Source organism: Pseudophryne corroboree, chromosome 9 (genome assembly GCF_028390025.1).
Source record: "Pseudophryne corroboree isolate aPseCor3 chromosome 9, aPseCor3.hap2, whole genome shotgun sequence".
Classification (NCBI taxonomy): Eukaryota; Metazoa; Chordata; class Amphibia; order Anura; family Myobatrachidae; genus Pseudophryne; species Pseudophryne corroboree.
In genome coordinates, this window is record NC_086452.1 from 172,445,523 (window position 1) to 172,466,399 (window position 20,877).

Genomic DNA, 20,877 nt, shown 5'->3' on the forward strand with positions numbered 1-20,877 from the left:
TGCCCATATTTAATGCACACACAATATTGCTGGCGTTGTCCGATGCCACAAATCCACAGGAGAGTCCAATTGGGGTAAGCCATTCCGCGATGATCTTCCTCAGTTGCCGTAAGAGGTTTTCAGCTGTGTGCGTATTCTGGAAACCGGTGATACAAAGCGTAGCCTGCCTAGGAAAGAGTTGGCGTTTGCGAGATGCTGCTACTGGTGCCGCCGCTGCTGTTCTTGCGGCGGGAGTCCATACATCTACCCAGTGGGCTGTCACAGTCATATAGTCCTGACCCTGCCCTGCTCCACTTGTCCACATGTCCGTGGTTAAGTGGACATTGGGTACAACTGCATTTTTTAGGACACTGGTGAGTCTTTTTCTGACGTCCGTGTACATTCTCGGTATCGCCTGCCTAGAGAAGTGGAACCTAGATGGTATTTGGTAACGGGGGCACACTGCCTCAATAAATTGTCTAGTTCCCTGTGAACTAACGGCGGATACCGGACGCACGTCTAACACCAACATAGTTGTCAAGGCCTCAGTTATCCGCTTTGCAGCAGGATGACTGCTGTGATATTTCATCTTCCTCGCAAAGGACTGTTGAACAGTCAATTGCTTACTGGAAGTAGTACAAGTGGGCTTACGACTTCCCCTCTGGGATGACCATCGACTCCCAGCAGCAACAACAGCAGCGCCAGCAGCAGTAGGCGTTACACGTAAGGATGCATCGGAGGAATCCCAGGCAGGAGAGGACTCGTCAGAATTGCCAGTGACATTGCCTGCAGGACTATTGGCATTCCTGGGGAAGGAGGAAATTGACACTGAGGGAGTTGGTGGGGTGGTTTGCGTGAGCTTGGTTACAAGAGGAAGGGATTTACTGGTCAGTGGACTGCTTCCGCTGTCACCCAAAGTTTTTGAACTTGTCACTGACTTATTATGAATGCGCTGCAGGTGACGTATAAGGGAGGATGTTCCGAGGTGGTTAACGTCCTTACCCCTACTTATTACAGCTTGACAAAGGGAACACACGGCTTGACACCTGTTGTCCGCATTTCTGTTGAAATAGTTCCACACCGAAGAGCTGATTTTTTTGGTATTTTCACCAGGCATGTCAACGGCCATATTCCTCCCACGGACAACAGGTGTCTCCCCGGGTGCCTGACTTAAACAAACCACCTCACCATCAGAATCCTCCTGGTCAATTTCCTCCCCAGCGCCAGCAACACCCATATCCTCCTCATCCTGGTGTACTTCAACACTGACATCTTCAATCTGACTATCAGGAACTGGACTGCGGGTGCTCCTTCCAGCACTTGCAGGGGGCGTGCAAATGGTGGAAGGCGCATGCTCTTCACGTCCAGTGTTGGGAAGGTCAGGCATCGCAACCGACACAATTGGACTCTCCTTGTGGATTTGGGATTTCGAAGAACGCACAGTTCTTTGCAGTGCTACTGCTTTTGCCAGCTTGAGTCTTTTCATTTTTCTAGCGAGAGGCTGAGTGCCTCCATCCTCATGTGAAGCTGAACCACTAGCCATGAACATAGGCCAGGGCCTCAGCCGTTCCTTGCCACTCCGTGTGGTAAATGGCATATTGGCAAGTTTACGCTTCTCCTCCGACAATTTTATTTTAGGTTTTGGAGTCCTTTTTTTACTGATATTTGGTGTTTTGGATTTGACATGCTCTGTACTATGACATTGGGCATCGGCCTTGGCAGACGACGTTGCTGGCATTTCATCGTCTCGGCCATGACTAGTGGCAGCAGCTTCAGCACGAGGTGGAAGTGGATCTTGATCTTTCCCTAATTTTGGAACCTCAACATTTTTGTTCTCCATATTTTAATAGGCACAACTAAAAGGCACCTCAGGTAAACAATGGAGATGGATGGATACTAGTATACAATTATGGACGGACTGCCGAGTGCCGACACAGAGGTAGCTACAGCCGTGAACTACCGTACTGTGTCTGCTGCTAATATAGACTGGTTGATAAAGAGATGTCGTAGTATGTATGTATGAAGAAGAAAGAAAAAAAAACCACGGTTAGGTGGTATACAATTATGGACGGACTGCCGAGTGCCGACACAGAGGTAGCCACAGCCGTGAACTACCGTACTGTACTGTGTCTGCTGCTAATATAGACTGGTTGATAAAGAGATGTCGTAGTATGTATGTATGAAGAAGAAAGAAAAAAAAACCACGGGTAGGTGGTATACAATTATGGACGGACTGCCGAGTGCCGACACAGAGGTAGCCACAGCCGTGAACTACCGTACTGTACTGTGTCTGCTGCTAATATAGACTGGTTGATAAAGAGATGTAGTAGTATGTATGTATAAAGAAGAAAGAAAAAAAAACCACGGGTAGGTGGTAAACAATTATGGACGGACTGCCGAGTGCCGACACAGAGGTAGCCACAGCCGTGAACTACCGTACTGTACTGTGTCTGCTACTAATATAGACTGGTTGATAAAGAGATGTCGTAGTATGTATGTATGAAGAAGAAAGAAAAAAAAACCATGGTTAGGTGGTATACAATTATGGACGGACTGCCGAGTGCCGACACAGAGGTAGCCACAGCCGTGAACTACCGTACTGTACTGTGTCTGCTGCTAATATAGACTGGTTGATAAAGAGATGTCGTAGTATGTATGTATAAAGAAGAAAGAAAAAAAAACCACGGTTAGGTGGTATACAATTATGGACGGACTGCCGAGTGCCGACACAGAGGTAGCCACAGCCGTGAACTACCGTACTGTACTGTGTCTGCTGCTAATATAGACTGGTTGATAAAGAGATGTAGTAGTATGTATGTATAAAGAACAAAGAAAAAAAAACCACGGGTAGGTGGTATACAATTATGGATGGACTGCCGAGTGCCGACACAGAGGTAGCTACAGCCGTGAACTACCGTACTGTGTCTGCTGCGACTGGATGATAAATAATGATATAAAAAATATATATATATCACTACTGCAGCCGGACAGGTATATATATTATATAATCACGGACCTGCTGGACACTGTCTGTCAGCAGAATGAGTTTTTTATAGAATAAAAAAAAAACACCACACAAGTGAAGTCACACGACGAGTGTTTAACTTTTTCAGGCAATCACAATATAGTATACTACTAACTATACTGGTGGTCAGTGTGGTCAGGTCACTGGTTAGTCACACTGGCAGTGGCACTCCTGCAGTGTGACTAACTCCTGGCTCCTGCTATAACCTATAACTGGCACTGCAGTGCTCCCCAGTCTCCCCCACAATTATAAGCTGTGTGAGCTGAGCACAGTCAGATATATAATATATACATAGATGATGCAGCACACTGGGCTGAGCAGTGCACACAGATATGGTATGTGACTGTCTTGTACTCCTGGCTCCTGCTATAACCTATAACTGGCACTGCAGTGCTCCCCAGTCTCCCCCACAATTATAAGCTGTGTGAGCTGAGCACAGTCAGATATATAATATATACATAGATGATGCAGGCATGCAGCACACTGGGCTGAGCAGTGCACACAGATATGGTATGTGACTGAGTCACTGTGTGTACCGTTTTTTTCAGGCAGAGAACGGATATATTAAATAAAACAACTGCACTGCTGGTGGTCACTGTGGTCAGTCACTAAACTCTGCACTCTCTTCTACAGTATCAGCCTCAGGTCAATCTCTCTCTCTCTCTCCTAATCTAAATGGAGAGGACGCCAGCCACGTCCTCTCCCTATCAATCTCAATGCACGTGTGAAAATGGCGGCGATGCGCGGCTCCTTATATAGAATCCGAGTCTCGCGAGAATCCGACAGCGTCATGATGACGTTCGGGCGCGCTCGGGTTAACCGAGCAAGGCGGGAAGATCCGAGTCGCTCGGACCCGTGAAAAAAAACATGAAGTTCGTGCGGGTTCGGATTCAGAGAAACCGAACCCGCTCATCTCTAGCACTAGTATGGGGCATAACATTAAATAAGGCTCTACTATGGTTCAGAAAATGAACTAGGGCACTATTATTGGGCATCAAATTAACAACTGCTGTAGAGAAGTGTCTCCCTAGAAGCATTGGAACGGGGGCCCCTTCAAAATGTTTCTATGGGGCCTACAAAGTTCTGGCTACGCCGCTGGATACAGAAATACCCAGGCAGCTCTGTGTCATATTCAAGGGCAAAAAATTGCCAGCTTCAGAGGCAGATTCCCCCTTCCTCAAACAATACACCCCCCCAGTCAGTCAGTGTATGCCAAATCCGCCCCTCCTAGTCAGTCAGTTTATGCCAAATCCCCCACCCCATCCACAGTCAATCAGTGTATGCTAAATCGCCCCCGAATGGCCTTGGGTGAAAGGAGCGTGACCACACAGTAATAACTAGTAGAAACTAAGTAGGAACAACTGAGGAGGAAAGGGATTTAGGAGTCACTAAATGACCTAAAGGCAAACAGGAGCAGGAAAAAAGAAGTAATAATGCCACTGTATAGGTCATAGGAAGAGTCTAATCTGGGATACTGTGTTCAATGTGTCCTGTGTCCGGAGCTTAGTAAAGTAACATATTGGTCTTCAGAACTGGACACAGTATTCCAGATGAGACTGTACAAATAAACTATAAAGTAGCATTATAAATTTTTCCTGCTACTGATTCCTATGCCTATGCAACCAAGCATCTGACTTGCCTTTCTCATTGCTTTGTTGCATTGCTTCCCTGCCTTTAGGTCACTTAGTGACTCCTAAATCCCTTTCCTCCTCATTAGTTTCCATTTTAGTTCCCTTGATACTAAATTTAGCTTTTTGGTTTTGAGACCCAAGTGCATGATTTTGCATTTTTTTAGCGTTAAACTGTAGTTGCCACGTTCTTGACCATACCTCAAGTCTACCTAGATCCTTAATCATTTGTTTTACCCCTCCCAGTGTGTCTACCCTGTTGCATATCTTTGTGTCATCTGCAAAAAGGCATATTTTCCCTTCAATACCATTTGCAATGTCACCAACAAAGATATTAAAGAGCACTGGTCCAAGTACAGATCCCTGGGGTACTCCTCTGGTAACATTTCCCTCCATAGAAGGTACTCCATTTACTATAACTGTCTGTTTCCAGATGCAACCTACAACCAGGCTCTTAACCATTCAGTTGTTTTATAATTCAATCCCATGCTTTAGAGTACATTTGCCAAATGCCTTACTAAAATCTAGATATGCTACATTTATGTATTTAAAATCCTTTTTTTATTGATTTTGGAGGTAATTCCAAGTTGATCGCAGCAGGAATTTAGTTAGCAATTGGGCGAAACCATGTGCACTGCAGGGGAGGCAGATTTAACATGTGCAGAGAGAGTTAGATTTGGGTGGGTTATTTTATTTCTGTGCAGGGTAAATACTGGCTGCTTTATTTTTACACTGCAAATTAGATTGCAGATTGAATACACCCCACCCAAATCTAACTCTCTCTGCACCTGTTAAATCTGCCTCCCCTTCAGTGCACATGGTTTGGCCCAATTGCTAACTAAATTCCTGCTGCGATCAACTTGGAATTACCCCCTTTATGTAGTATTCTAATTTTCTGAGATTTTGGAATTGGGGTTATCTTAAGATGTAAACCACAATCATCAAAATTATAACAAATAAAGGCTTGAAATATCTCACTTTGCATGTAATGAGTCTATATTAGTGATGTGCACCAGAAATTTTTCGGGTTTTGGTTTTGGATTCGGTTCCACGGCCGTGTTTTGGATTCGGACGCGTTTTGGCAAAACCTCCCTGAAATTTTTTTGTCGGATTCGGGTGTGTTTTGGATTCAGGTGTTTTTTTTTACAAAAATCCCTCAAAAACAGCTTAAATCATAGAATTTGGGGGTCATTTTGATCCCATAGTATTATTAACCTCAATAACCATAATTTCCACTCATTTCCAGTCTATTCTGAACACCTCACACCTTACAATATTATTTTTAATCCTAAAATTTGCACCAAGGTCGCTGGATGGCTAAGCTAAGCGACCCAAGTGGCCGACACAAACACCTGGCCCATCTAGGAGTGGCACTGCAGTGTCAGACAGGATGGCCGATTTAAAAAATAGTCCCCAAACAGCACATGATGCAAAGAAAAAAGAGGTGCACCAAGGTCGCTGGATGGCTAAGCTAAGCGACCCAAGTGGCCGACACAAACACCTGGCCCATCTAGGAGTGGCACTGCAGTGTCAGACAGGATGGCACTTCAAAAAATAGCCCCCAAACAGCACATGATGCAAAGAAAAAAAGAGGTGCACCAAGGTCGCTGTGTGACTAAGCTAAGCGACACAAGTGACCGACACAAACACCTGGCCCATCTAGGAGTGGCACTGCAGTGTCAATCAAGACAGGATGGCACTTCAAAAAAATTGTCCCCAAACAGCACATGATGCAAAGAAAAAAAGAGGCGCACCAAGGTCGCTGTGTGACTAAGCTAAGCGACACAAGTGGCCGACACAAACACCTGGCCCATCTAGGAGTGGCACTGCAGTGTCAGACAGGATGGCAGATTTAAAAAATAGTCCCCAAACAGCACATGATGCAAAGAAAAAAAGAGGTGCAATGAGGTAGCTGTGTGGCTAAGCTAAGCGACCCAAGTGGCCGACACAAACACCTGGCCAATCTAGGAGTGGCACTGCAGTGTCAGACAGGATGGCAGATTTAAAAAATAGTCCCCAAACAGCACATGATGCAAAGAAAAAAAGAGGTGCAATGAGGTAGCTGTGTGACTAAGCTAAGCGACCCAAGTGGCCGACACAAACACCTGGCCCATCTAGGAGTGGAACTGCAGTATCAGACAGGATGGCAGATTTAAAAAATAGTCCCCAAACAACACATGATGCAAAGAAAAAAAGAGGTGCAATGAGGTAGCTGTGTGACTAAGCTAAGCGACCCAAGTGGCCGACACAAACACCTGGCCCATCTAGGAGTGGCACTGCAGTTTTCTAACGAGAGGATGAGTGCTTCCATCCTCATGTGAATCTGAACCACTAGCCATGAACATAGGCCAGGGCCTCAGCCCTTCCTTGCCACTCCGTGTCGTAAATGGCATATTGGCAAGTTTACGCTTCTCATCAGATGCTTTTAATTTTGATTTTTGGGTCATTTTACTGAACTTTTGTAGTATACTTGACGACACAGAGGTAGAGCAATGGACTACTGTACCGTACTGCTATATATATACTGGTGGTCACAGCAACATTCTGCAGTGTCCCCTCCTACTATATACTGCGCACAACTAAAATGCAGCACAGGTATGGATGCATAGTATACTTGACGACACAGAGGTAGAGCAGTGGACTACTGTACTGTACTGCTATATATATACTGGTGGTCACAGCAACATTCTGCACAGTCCCCTCCTACTATATACTGCGCACAACTAAAATGCAGCACAAGTATGGATGCATAGTATGCTTGACGACATAGAGGTGGAGCAGTGGACTACTGTACCGTACAGCTATATATATACTGGTGGTCACAGCAACATTCTGCACTGTACCCTCCTACTATATACTGCGCACAACTAAAATGCAGCACAGGTATGGATGCATAGTATACTTGACGAAACAGAGGTAGAGCAGTGGACTACTGTACCGTACTGCTATATATATACTGGTGGTCACAGCAACATTCTGCACTGTCCCCTCCTACTATATACTGCGCACAACTAAAATGCAGCACAGTTATGGATGCATAGTATACTTGACGACACAGCGGTAGAGCAGTGGACTACTGTACCATACTGCTATATATATATACTGGTGGTCACAGCATCATTCTGCACTGTCCCCTCCTACTATATACTGCGCACAACTAAAATGCAGCACAGGTATGGATGCATAGTATACTTGACGACACAGAGGTAGAGCAGTGGACTACTGTACCGTACTGCTATATATATACTGGTGGTCACAGCAACATTCTGCACTGTACCCTCCTACTATATACTGCGCACAACTAAAATGCAGCTCAGGTATGGATGCATAGTATACTTGACGACACAGCGGTAGAGCAGTGGACTACTGTACCATACTGCTATATATATACTGGTGGTCACAGCAACATTCTGCACTGTACCCTCCTACTATATACTGCGCACTACTAAAATGCAGCACAGGTATGGATGCATAGTATACTTGACGACACAGAGGTAGAGCAGTGGACTACTGTACCGTACTGCTATATATATATACTGGTGGTCACAGCAACATTCTGCACTGTCCCCTCCTACTATATTCTGCGCACAACTAAAATGCAGCACAGGTATGAATGCATAGTATACTTGACGAAACAGAGGTAGAGCAGTGGACTACTGTACCGTACTGCTATATATATACTGGTGGTCACAGCAACATTCTGCACTGTCCCCTCCTACTATATACTGCGCACAACTAAAATGCAGCACAGGTATGGATGCATAGTATACTTGACGACACAGCGGTAGAGCAGTGGACTACTGTACCATACTGCTATATATATATACTGGTGGTCACAGCATCATTCTGCACTGTCCCCTCCTACTATATACTGTGCTCAACTAAAATGCAGCACAGGTATGGATGCATAGTATACTTGACGACACAGAGGTAGAGCAGTGGACTACTGTACCGTACTGCTATATATATATATACTGGTGGTCACAGCAACATTCTGCACTGTACCCTCCTACTATATACTGCACACAACTAAAATGCAGCACAGGTATGGATGCATAATATACTTGACGAAACAGGGGTAGAGCAGTGGACTACTGTACCGTACTGCTATATATATATACTGGTGGTCACAGCAACATTCTGCACTGTCCCCTCCTGCTATATACTGCGCACAACTAAAATGCAGCACAGGTATGGATGCATAGTATACTTGACGAGACAGCGGTAGAGCAGTGGACTACTGTACCATACTGCTATATATATATACTGGTGGTCACAGCAACATTCTGCACTGTCCCCTCCTACTATATACTGCGCACAACTAAAATGCAGCACAGGTATGGATGCATAGTATACTTGACGACACAGAGGTAGAGCAGTCGACTACTGTACCATACTGCTATATATATATACTGGTGGTCACAGCAACATTCTGCACTGTCCCCTCCTACTATATACTGCGCACAACTAAAATGCAGCACAGGTATGGATGCATAGTATACTTGACGAAACAGAGGTAGAGCAGTGGACTACTGTACCGTACTGCTATATATATACTGGTGGTCACAGCAACATTCTGCACTGTCCCCTCCTACTATATACTGCGCTTAACTAAAATGCAGCACAGGTATGGATGCATAGTATACTTGACGACACAGAGGTAGAGCAGTGGACTACTGTACCGTACTGCTATATATATATATACTAGTGGTCACAGCAACATTCTGCACTGTCCTCCTACTATATACTACAATGCAGCACAGATATGGAGTGTTTTTCAGGCAGAGAACGTAGATATTTTCAGCACACTGAGCACAGATATTTGCAACACACTGAGCAGATATTTGCAGCACACTGAACACAGAAACTGAGAGAACGCAGCCACGTCCTCTCGCTATCATCTCCAAAGCACGAGTGAAAATGGTGGCGACGCACGGCTCCTTATATAGAATACGAATCTCGCGAGAATCCGACAGCGGGATGATGACGTTCAGGCGCGCTCGGGTTAACCGAGCAAGGCAGGAAGATCCGAGGCTGCCTCGGAACCGTGTAAAATGGGTGAAGTTCGGGGGGTTTCGGATCCCGAGGAACCGAACCCGCTCATCACTAGTCTATATAATATATTAGTTTCACCTTTTAAGTTGAATTACTGAAATAAATGAACTTTTGCACGATATTCTAATTTTTGGAGTTTCACCTGTATGTCTGATATCCTGTTACCAGTGATTATTAAATCTAATATTGCGTCTTTATGAGTGGGCTTTCTCGTCAATTGCTTGAGAGATGCTCCCTGTAAGAAATTTAGAAAATTGCCACATGTAGTTGAACTCGCAAAAGACCCCTCCCAATTTATATCAGGTAGATTAAAGTCTCCCATGATTATGACCTAAGGCAAGCTCAGGGAGGACAGAAACCTTGTGGAGCAGAAGGGTAAAGCCATTTTAGTGATGTCCAGCAATAGCTTCCTGCCCAATTCCTGTCCCTGGCCTGGTGGTTTATAGATAACCCCAGTGCGAATAGTGTACTTCTCCCCCATTTCTATGGTCACCCAAAGGACCTCAGTTTATACTTCAATATTTTGCATTCAAGTAGCATTTGTTATTTTCATATACATTGCAGTGCTACCCCTCCTCCTATTCTGTCTTTCCTAACTTTAATTGTATTCTGGTATAACTACATCCCAGTCATGATTCTCATAGCCCCATGACTCCATAATAGTCACAATATCTAGATCATCCCTTGTCACTAATGCAGTTAGCTCTGGAAATTGGGGGGTTATTCAGAGATGAAAGTAGATTTCTACCTATGCAGCCAGATCTGCGTTCATCTCTGCACATGCTAGGGGCCACCCAGCACAGGGCAAGGCCACCCAGGAAGTGTAAGGCCACATCCCGATGAGTCTGCAGTTAGATTGCGGATGCATCGGAACTAAGGTAAACCCCAGGCAGCACTGCCTGACTGCACTGTCAGTCAGACAGCTGCCATTTTTTTCCGGAACGGCTGTGTGTGACATCACCCCGACCCGGGGGTCGCCATGGGGGTGGTGTTGGGATCCTTTTACCCTCAAGCTACACATACCAACTTATACCTCCAGAACCTTCTCTTACATTCTCTACATTTGAGGTCCATGCATTACGCCTCTACCAACCAACTAATCTTCGAGTTGCTGTAATTTACCGTCCACCTGGCATTTCCTCCAAATTCCTTGACAACTTTGCTTCCTGGCTACCTCACTTCCTCTCTTCTGACATTCCCTCCATTATTCTAGGTGATTTCAACATCCCTATCGATAACCCCACAAAATCACCTGCCTCTAAACTCCTTAACCTCACCTCTTCACTTGGTCTCTCCCAGTGGACCACCTCACCCTCCCATGTGAACGGGAGCTCACTGGATCTGGTTTTCACTCACCGCTGTGATATTTCTGATTTCTCCAATTCCCCTTTTCCCCTCTCTGACCACCATTTGCTCTCTTTCAACTTATCTATCTCTGCTTCCCCATCTCTCCCTCCTAAGGCTACCATCACGAAGCGTAACATTGAGGCTATTGACACCTCATCCCTGTCCTCCCTGTTTGACTCCCTTCTCTCTCCTCTTCTCTCTCTCACATGCCTTGAACAAGCCACATCCCTATACAATGCATCTCTTACTTCTGCCCTTGACTCTGTTGCTCCGCCAACCACTATTCACCCTCGCAGATCAACACCTCAACCCTGGCACACCAAATGCACCAGATACCTACAAAAATGCTCACGTACTGCCGAGCGACAGTGGAGGAAATCACGCTCTAAAGCAGACTTCCTCCATTTCAAATTCATGCTCTCATCCTTCAGTACTGCCCTTTCCCTTGCTAAACAATCATACTTCAAAATCCTCATTTCTACACAGTCTTCCAACCCCCCGGCGCCTCTTTGCCACTGTTTACTCCCTCCTCTGCCCACCACCACCTCCTCTCCCTTCCTCATTGTCTGCTCTTGACTTTGCCACTTATTTCACATCCAAGATTGACTCCATACGTCAGGATATCACTTCCCACCAGACCAGCAACCAGCCACCACCCATCCCTTGCCACCCCTCCCCTTCCCTCTTACCAACTCTGACATCTTTCTCCCATGTATCTGGCGAGGAAGTCATGGCCCTCATCCGTTCCTCCCCCCCCACAACCTCCCCGCTCGACCCTATCCCCTCCCACCTCCTCCGTTACCTCTCCCCTTCTGCCTGTTCCCATCTTGCCCACCTTCTCAATCTCTCCCTTTCATCAGGCACTGTCCCCTCTGCCTTCAAGCATGCTCTTGTCTCCCCTATTCTTAAAAAACCTACCCTTGATCCTAACACTCTCTCCAACTATCGACCCATCTCTCTCCTCCCCTTTGCCTCCAAACTTCTTGAGCGTATTGTCTATAATCGCCTCACTGCCTTTCTTTCCTCTCACTCACTGCTTGACCCATTCCAGTCTGGTTTCCGTTCTCTCCACTCCACTGAAACTGCCCTCACAAAAGTCTGCAATGACCTCCATGCAGCCAAATCTAAGGGCCACTACTCTCTGCTTATTCTTCTTGACCTCTCTGCTGCTTTTGACACTGTGGACCATCCTCTCCTTCTGCAAATCCTTCACTCTCTTGGTCTGCGTGATACTGCCCTCTCCTGGCTGTCCTCCTACCTCTCTGATCGTTCCTTCTCTGTCTCCTCTCATGATGCTACATCCCCCCCACTTCCACTAACTGTTGGTGTCCCCCAAGGCTCTGTTCTTGGTCCTCTCCTTTTCTCTCTCTATACGTCCTCTTTAGGTGAACTCATTAGTTCTTTTAACTTCCAATATCACCTCTATGCTGATGACACTCAAATCTACCTCTCCTCCCCTGATCTCTCCACGGCTCTCCTCACTCGTACCTCAAACTGTCTTTCTGCTATCTCTTCCTGGATGTCTCAGCGCTTTCTTAAACTCAACATGTCTAAGACTGAGCTGATCATCTTCCCACCCTCCCGCACAGCCTCACCTCCCACAATCTCATTATCCATTGATGGCACAACTATCTCCCCTAGCCCCCAAGTACGCTGTCTTGGCGTAATCCTTGACTCCTCCCTCTCCTTCAAACCACACATTCAGCACCTCTCACAAACCTGTCATTTTCATCTCAAAAACATTTCTAGAATCAGACCTTTTCTCACACAGGATGCCACTAAGATCATTATTCACTCACTGATTATTTCCAGACTGGACTACTGTAATCTCCTCTTAACTGGCCTCCCTGACAATCACCTCTCTCCACTCCAATCTATCCTCAATGCTGCTGCCCGGCTCATCTTCCTCACCAAACGCACTACGTCTACCTCCCCCCTCCTACAGGCCCTCCACTGGCTTCCCTTCCCTTTCAGAATCCAATTCAAACTTCTCACACTCACTTACAAAGCACTCACCCACTCCTCTCCCATCTACATCTCTGACCTTATCTCCCTTTACTCTCCCACCCGTCCTCTTCGCTCTGCTAATGCACGCCGTCTCTCCTGTCTTCTGATTACTTCCTCCCACTCCTATCTCCAAGATTTTTCACGTGCTGCTCCATTTCTCTGGAATTCTTTACCTCTCCCCCTCAGACTCTCCACCTCTCTACAAAACTTCAAACGGGCTCTTAAGACCCATTTCTTTACCAAACGTAGCCAAATCTCAACATAACCCTCTGTTCCACGCTCTCTATGTACCCCATCTGTGTCATCCCTGTCTGTCTACCCCTCCCCTTAGAATGTAAGCTCTCACGAGTAGGGCCCTCTTCCCTCATGTGCTTATACTTTTCTTACTTTAATAATCCTCAACCGCCCAGATCCCACAGTTTTTTGACCACCTGGAACTTATCTCTATGTTTACTGGTGTAGTTATGCTTAGCTGCCCTGTACTTGTCCTATATTGTATTCAACTGTAAGTCACTGTTTTCCTATTTTTTATGTGCATTTGTACTCTGTAATCGGGCGCTGCGGAACCCTTGTGGCGCCATATAAATAAAGGATAATAATAATAATAATAATTGCAAAAACACTCTTGACATACCCCTGTTTGGTATGCCCCACCCTCCAATGCCACGACGATGCCCCCTGATAGCCACCACCGTCAATAAGACTGCGGCCACATCTCTCCAGGATGTGGCCACAATGTATAAGCTCACACACTTGCACAACGGCCAGTGCGCGTGCGCATATCACCTGGATGCAGCCACTGCAAGTGACCACGTGGCTGCGTCCATGTCTGAATGAGGGCCTTTGCCTCCTAAGCTTCTAGCATTTGCACACATAGCTTTAAAAATGTTGTTTGTGCATCTGTTAGTCCTAGCCATGTTCAGACAGTACATAACAAAAAAATGTCAAGTCTAAAGTTAAAATTACCTGTTTGGTGATGTTGTTAAGTGTTTGGTCAACTTTTTTTTTTTCACTGTTCAGAAATTACACTTTGTCCTTTATAACATACTGTAGCTGCACCTCACAAAAGCTAAAGAAATAGCAAGTCTGATTAAGACAGGCTACAGCTGACCACAAATAGCCAAATAATCAAAGGAGATAATTAGCACTGTGTTTGAGTAGACAACAGGCAGCATGCAACAATAAACTATGTGTTACGTTCACTGTGTTAGGAATGAGAGTTACTGAGTGTATAACCCTAAGCACATGAACGTGATGCTGTAGTTAGGACAAAGTTCAGTAGCTACCCCTACGGAACCCTGACTCCATTGTCTCACCCACGTGGTCAGCCTACACCTGCGAGACTATGTTTGCTTGGGCCCACGGCGGCCGCGTTTGAAGGGCGGATTAGGTCTGCCCAACTCCGATGCCCCCCGGTCTTAGTTGGAGACAAGGCGTAAACTGAGATGGGATGAAAACAAGGGGACCTCCAAAAAAGACACAGAACACTGAGAAAATGGTGACTAAAGAACTTCTAACCAAAAGTATGTGCGGCGCGGCCACCGAGACAAATGACAGCCAAAGCAATATTGTCCACCTGCCAACACAACACCGTCGTATACCTGCGAGGACAGCTTAGGCGGAGACCTCCGCGGAAAACAACCAGGCAAAAAGAGAACGGTACGGGCAAGGCCGTAAGGTGTGGCAAAGCCGCTACTCACAACACCGGTGGTGGATACACGCAGGTGAATGGGAACCCCGAGGTCACAGGCACAGATTCAAATGACTGGAAGGCTGGAAAGACTCCAATAACAGGCTTCCGGACACCAGGACTCAGAACCACTGGAACAAGGTTGACTGGATCACAGAATACCGGACAAGGAATACTCCAGAGCAGGAAGCAGCTCACAAGAAGCTATCACCGGAGTCTGTGTCAGGCACTGAGGGAGAATATAACAGGGATCTGCAATAGCTGTAGAGAACCTAAATTGGTAAAGTCGTGCAGCTACCCTGCTGGACGACCCAGCGCTGACAGGTGGATTATAGATTACATGGCAACGGGGAACGCAGTCCGCCTCCGGCGTCCCCGTTGCCAAGGACCTGGCGGCTCTCCGTGCACAGCGTCCTTCCGTTGCCAGGCGCTGTGCGGGGAGCAAGAGGAGGCATGGCGGACGTGAAGTGCCAGCCCGTTGCTTAGCAATGGCCGGGCGCCGGCGAGACCTGCTGCGCCTAACACTATGATTCACTGAACAACACCCCCACACAGGCAAAATTACAAGCAAGTCATTACATTAAAAGCTTTAAAAATATGCATACGTTTGCATGATAGAGAAAAGTAGGTTGCAATTTGTAGTGTGCAGAATGGAGATGACTTTTCATAGTTTAAAAACACAGATGAAATGACTGAGATGCAGAGTAGACTTTGCAGCATAAGAAATGAATTACGTCTTTTAAGGCATTAATGCAGTCCATCTGTAGCAATGTTGGTTTGTAGTATGTTTAACACCAATATAACACCAAAATTATGATTAAAATCTAAATAATCTAAACCTAAATAAATAATTACTTATATGTAAGCACTTACAGCCTAGACCAGAGGTTCTCAAACTTGGTCCTCGGGAGCCCACACAGTGCATGTTTTGCAGGTTACCCAGCAGGTGCACAGGTGTATTAATTACTCACTGACACATTTTAAAAGGTCCACAGGTGGAGCTAATTATTTCACTTGCGATTCTGTGAGGAGACCTGCAAAACATGCACTGTGTGGGCCCCCGAGGACTGAGTTTGAGAACCTCTGGCCTAGATTTACAGCCTTACAAGATCTTTAAATAGTGAAATGTGCCATGTGAATGCAGTGATTTATAAACTCCACCCAGGGCCGTCTTTTCATATGGGCTCAATGGGCACTTTCCCAAGGGCCCCAGGAGTATAAGGGCCCTAGACTTATAGCTGAGGGTCCCCTCTTTCTAATGGTACCAGATTTTTTAAAATCGGCCCAGGTGAACAGGAGATATCCGATGTCAAAGCAGTGATCCCCATCCGAGCCTGTTAATTGCTCTTCCCAGACAGATATCTTGGGTTTTGTCTGACTTTTCTGAGGGTATACTGCAAAATCTGGGACTCTCCCCTTTTGGTGGACACTGGCAGCTTGTCTCTACTATGCTTAGAACCAGAGATATCAATCTTCCAGCTGCTGGTCCCTGCTCCAGCTACACACACCTAATATGCAGTTTTATATTTTCATCGGTGGATTGCTCTGGCTCCTGAACTTTGATCCCCAAGTCCCCAGTACCTCCTGAAAGGTGGGACTCTCTAGTTTTTTTATCACATTCGAAGCTAAGAAATCTACTTCCAGGAACTTGAGACATCTGCAGTCAAGCAAGCTGCCCTCCCACCAGAAAATGATGAATATTAAGCCCGGTCCACTATCCACCCCTTCCATGTGTATTAAACATCCCCTACCACCCTGGAAGTCATGTACCAGGGTCCCTTCATTCAGCACAATGACCCATTCTACAGTTTAGTGTTCTCCCTCCTGGCCCATCTCCCACCAGCTGTGCAGTAAAGGAGTAATTAGCAGAAATTACTGCTTCAGATCCTACATGCTGAGCGAAAGATAGAACACCCCCTACCGCCAACGGGACAACAAAGCTGCCGCTGATAGCAACCCCTACCCCTACAGCTGGAGGATGGGTAGGGGCCCCAGTGCATTCCTGTGCCCAGGGGCCTACACTGCTGTTAAGATGCCCCTGACTCCACCCAATACATTTCCATTAAAAGCCCTAGAAAAAATATTAGCTTACACAAACAAGCATGACATACTAACATGGCAGATAACTGGAGCTTAACAAAGAAGAAGAAAAAAAAACTAATTGATAATGTCGATATTATCTTAAACCGTAAAGCTATACCTCTACATACACTTTTACCGTGGAACCGCTATGGCCGCTAGACAGAATACACGCGCTACGCTGGTACGTACTTGGCGTACACACGCCGCGCTGAGTGTACAGAGTACGCACAGCGCGCGCACACACAATTGATAACCCTTAAACCTTGTTAGTGATACAATGCAATGGTATGATTATACTTACACTCTAAACCATGTGCCGTAAAGCACTATAAGGATGTTATACCTTAAACCTTAAGTAGCGCTGACGGTATAAAGTACCCGCAGTGCGTACACCTTATAAATACTTATAAACCTTATACAGTTAAATACGCTTTAGACCCTTGCAGGAAAGTGAGGACACAACACCGATTTGTAGTTGAAACCACAGGGTTCTAAGGCCACAGTGGATTATTTCAAAAGGTAAAAACAGTACAAATTATACACTACAGGCTAACAAGATAAATCTAAAACAGAATAATGGCTACAGAAAATGTACATACGTGAGAAGCGCAACCTGGACCAGTCCTCCGCTTATCAGGTAGAAAGCGTTCAGAGTCTTCTGACCGGCCAGGCAACAACGGGCTTTTTATACACAACTTACATACACAATACAATGGTTACTGTAATCTTATTGTCCATTGGACATCAGAGGTGCATCTTTACATTACAGGAGAGGTCATAGGTTGATTTGAAAAGGTGGGCGATGTCTTTCTCAACTGCTCTTGGGGGTGGTATCCTCTGGATTCCCACCGCATACATAATATACAGTAAATACAGTTTATAGCTATATTCTACTTCTGCACATAACTATACGCTGGAACATGCAATCTTTCTCTAACCAACACTGGAATGTTACCCTTAAAATACCCTACAGCTGGATACTAGACATCACCTTCTAACCTTTATCTGACCCTTCCTATCATGCAAAGGCGAATCCCTTAGTCCTGGAACTGTTTAAACTGTTGATACTTGCTGATGTGGTGCGAGGTGACTGTGTAAAATGTGCACTACTTGGGTTAAATATGTAATGTTCTAATAATCCTCTATGCACTCACAAACCCCGCCGTAAATACCCATACCACGCGCAGGAACGCGGGAGCGATCATACGCAAATTGCGGATATGTGCACGCACGGCGGATTAAGTGCACGCGCAGTGGGCATGTGCATGGGGTTAGTACATGGTGTATGCATTACAATATTTTTCGACTTTGACATAATATACAATTTACCCATGCAATAACACTGCTATGTAATAGAATCCTATTTTTTACTTGCATCCAATGGGAGTAGTGACTGTTCAATTTACCTATGCAATATAACACTGCTATGCAATAGAATCCTATTTCACTTGCATCCGATGGGAGTAGTGACTGTTCAATTTACCTATGCAATATAACACTGCTATGCAATAGAATGCTATTTCACTTGCATCCGATGGGAGTAGTGACTGTTCAATTTACCTATGCAATATAAGCAGGGGCGGATTTGGATAGAAAACCAGCCAGTTAATTTATGGAAGCAGCCCTAATAGCGCTGGGGTCATTTGAGGTGGTGGGGTCTGCTGAAAGGTGTGGATCCCTCCTTATAGGGCCTGATTCTGAATTGGTTGCAGTTGCGGCCTTCCTTGCATCTTTTTCTGCAGTTTCATGTATGCTAATGTGGGAGAGTAGTGGTAATCTGACACATACACAGCAATGGGACACATAATAATAATTAATAATAATTTTATTTATATAGCGCTCTTTCTCCAATAGGACTCAAGGCGCTTAACAGATACATAGCATAATATAGTACAGAAAATAATGAAGTACATTTTCATAAAATACAGAAGCATGAAGATACTAAAAGGGACATTATGGAAATGCTTGAGTAAACAGAAAAGTCTTGAGTCTACTTTTGAAGGATTTTATAGTTGGGGCCTCTCGCACTGTATGGGGAAGTGAGTTCCATAGAGTCGGAGCCGCATGACTAAAAGCTCGACCCCCAGATGAATTACGGTAGATTCTAGGTACTGCTAAAAGTCCTTTATCTACAGATCGCAGTAATCGAGTGGGGCAGTATGGGGTCAGAAGCTGTTTCAGGTACCTTGGGCCTTGGTCATGTAATGCTTTGAAACTCAGTAAGCCAATCTTGAAGATGATTCGCCATCGTACAGGCAGCCAGTGAAGGGAGTAGAGGATGGGTGTTATGTGGCTAGAATGGCGCTGGTTGGTTAATAGCCTGGCAGCTGTGTTTTGCACCAGCTGTAAGCGCTGCAATTCTTTTGCTGGTAGACCAAGGTAGAGGGCATTACAGTAGTCTAAACGAGATGATACAAATGCATGTATGACTTTTGGCATATCATCTGAGGGAATTAAGTGCTTGATTCTGGCTATGTTCCTCAGGTGAAAGAATGAGGATTTGATTGTGTCTGATATCTGATGTTTAAGTGTCAAGCCACCATCCAGGACAACGCCAAGATTCCGCACACGATCACTGGTCTGTAATTCTGAATCCCCGAGTGTAAGTCCAGTTGGTTGGCTATGCTGCAGTCTTGTCCTTCCATAGGGACAGAGACAGGGTAGGAGGTACAGGGAGAGTGATAGAACCAGGGCTGGCCCGCCTGTTACGCGGGGTACGCGGGTGAGTAAGACGACACAGTGAAGACGGTGTCGGGCAGCCTGGATCACATCCCTAGCCTGCCCGGAAGCCCATGCTGCTTCCATGGCTCTGGCAGCTCCTGCAATGTTCCCCTTCCAGATGCCGGGTGGGCCAGCCATGGCGGTGTCTGTCCGGGGCTCACGTCACCCAGCCTTTCTCCTGTTTCAGGTGCCTCCTCTCTGTCTGCACCGAGCTGCTGTTTATCTGGATGGCTCTTCCCGTAACTGTGACTGCCGTCCTGCAGCTTACCGAATGCTTCCTGTATTTGCTGGGGCTCTACCTTTATACAGTGCCCACTCCAGGCTCACAGGAGCAGAGGTTAGGGACATAACTATTATAATTTTAAATGATTGTGATTTTTTAAATAAACTTAACTTTTATTATTTATATCTTTAAAGTGTGAAAAAGATTGTAAGAAACCTTTTTATATTAGAGGTTTTATTTTTGTTTCAGTATTAGGACCATACATATCATATGTATTTTACAGAATTTAATATGTGTACATTGCTTTATTAGGGGGGTCAATCCGAGTTGATTGCTCGCTAGCAACTTTTTGCAGCACTGCGATCAGATAGTCGCTGCCTAGGGGGGAGTGTATTTTAGCTTTGCGAGTGTGCGAACGCTTTTGCAGTGACGGCACAAAAAAGTTTTTTGCAGTTTCTGAGTAGCTCTGGACTTACTCAGCTACTGTGATCACTTCAGTCTTTTTGGTTCCGGAATTGACGTCAGACACCCGCCCTGCAAACGCATGGACACGCCTGCTTTTTTCCAAGCACTCCCTGAAAACGGTCAGTTGACACCCACAAACGCCCTCTTTCTGTCAATCACCTTGCGATTGGCTGTGCGAATGGAATCTTCATTAAATCCGGGTGTGGTTCGTTTTATCGACAGTGTCTAGGTCGACAATGTTTAGGTCGACCACTATAGGTCGACAGTCACTAGGTCGACATGGATGGAAGGTCGACAGGGTTTCTAGGTCGACATGTGCTAGGTCGACAGGTCTAAAGGTCAACATGAGGATTTTTATTTTTTTTTGGTGTCGTTTGCTTCGTAAAGTGACCGGGATCCCAAATTAGTGCACCGCGTCCCCTCGCATGGCTCGCTTCGCTCGCCATGCTTCGGGCATGGTGCCTTTGCTCCGCTACCGCTTCGCTCGGCACACTTTACCGTTCCAATCGTAGTCCACGTGGATCGTTAAGTATGAAAAAAATCTAAAAAAAAAAAAATATGTGAAAAACTCATGTCGACCTTTAGACATGTCGACCTACCACATGTCGACCTAGAAACCCTGTCGACCTTCCATCCATGTCGACCTAGTGACTGT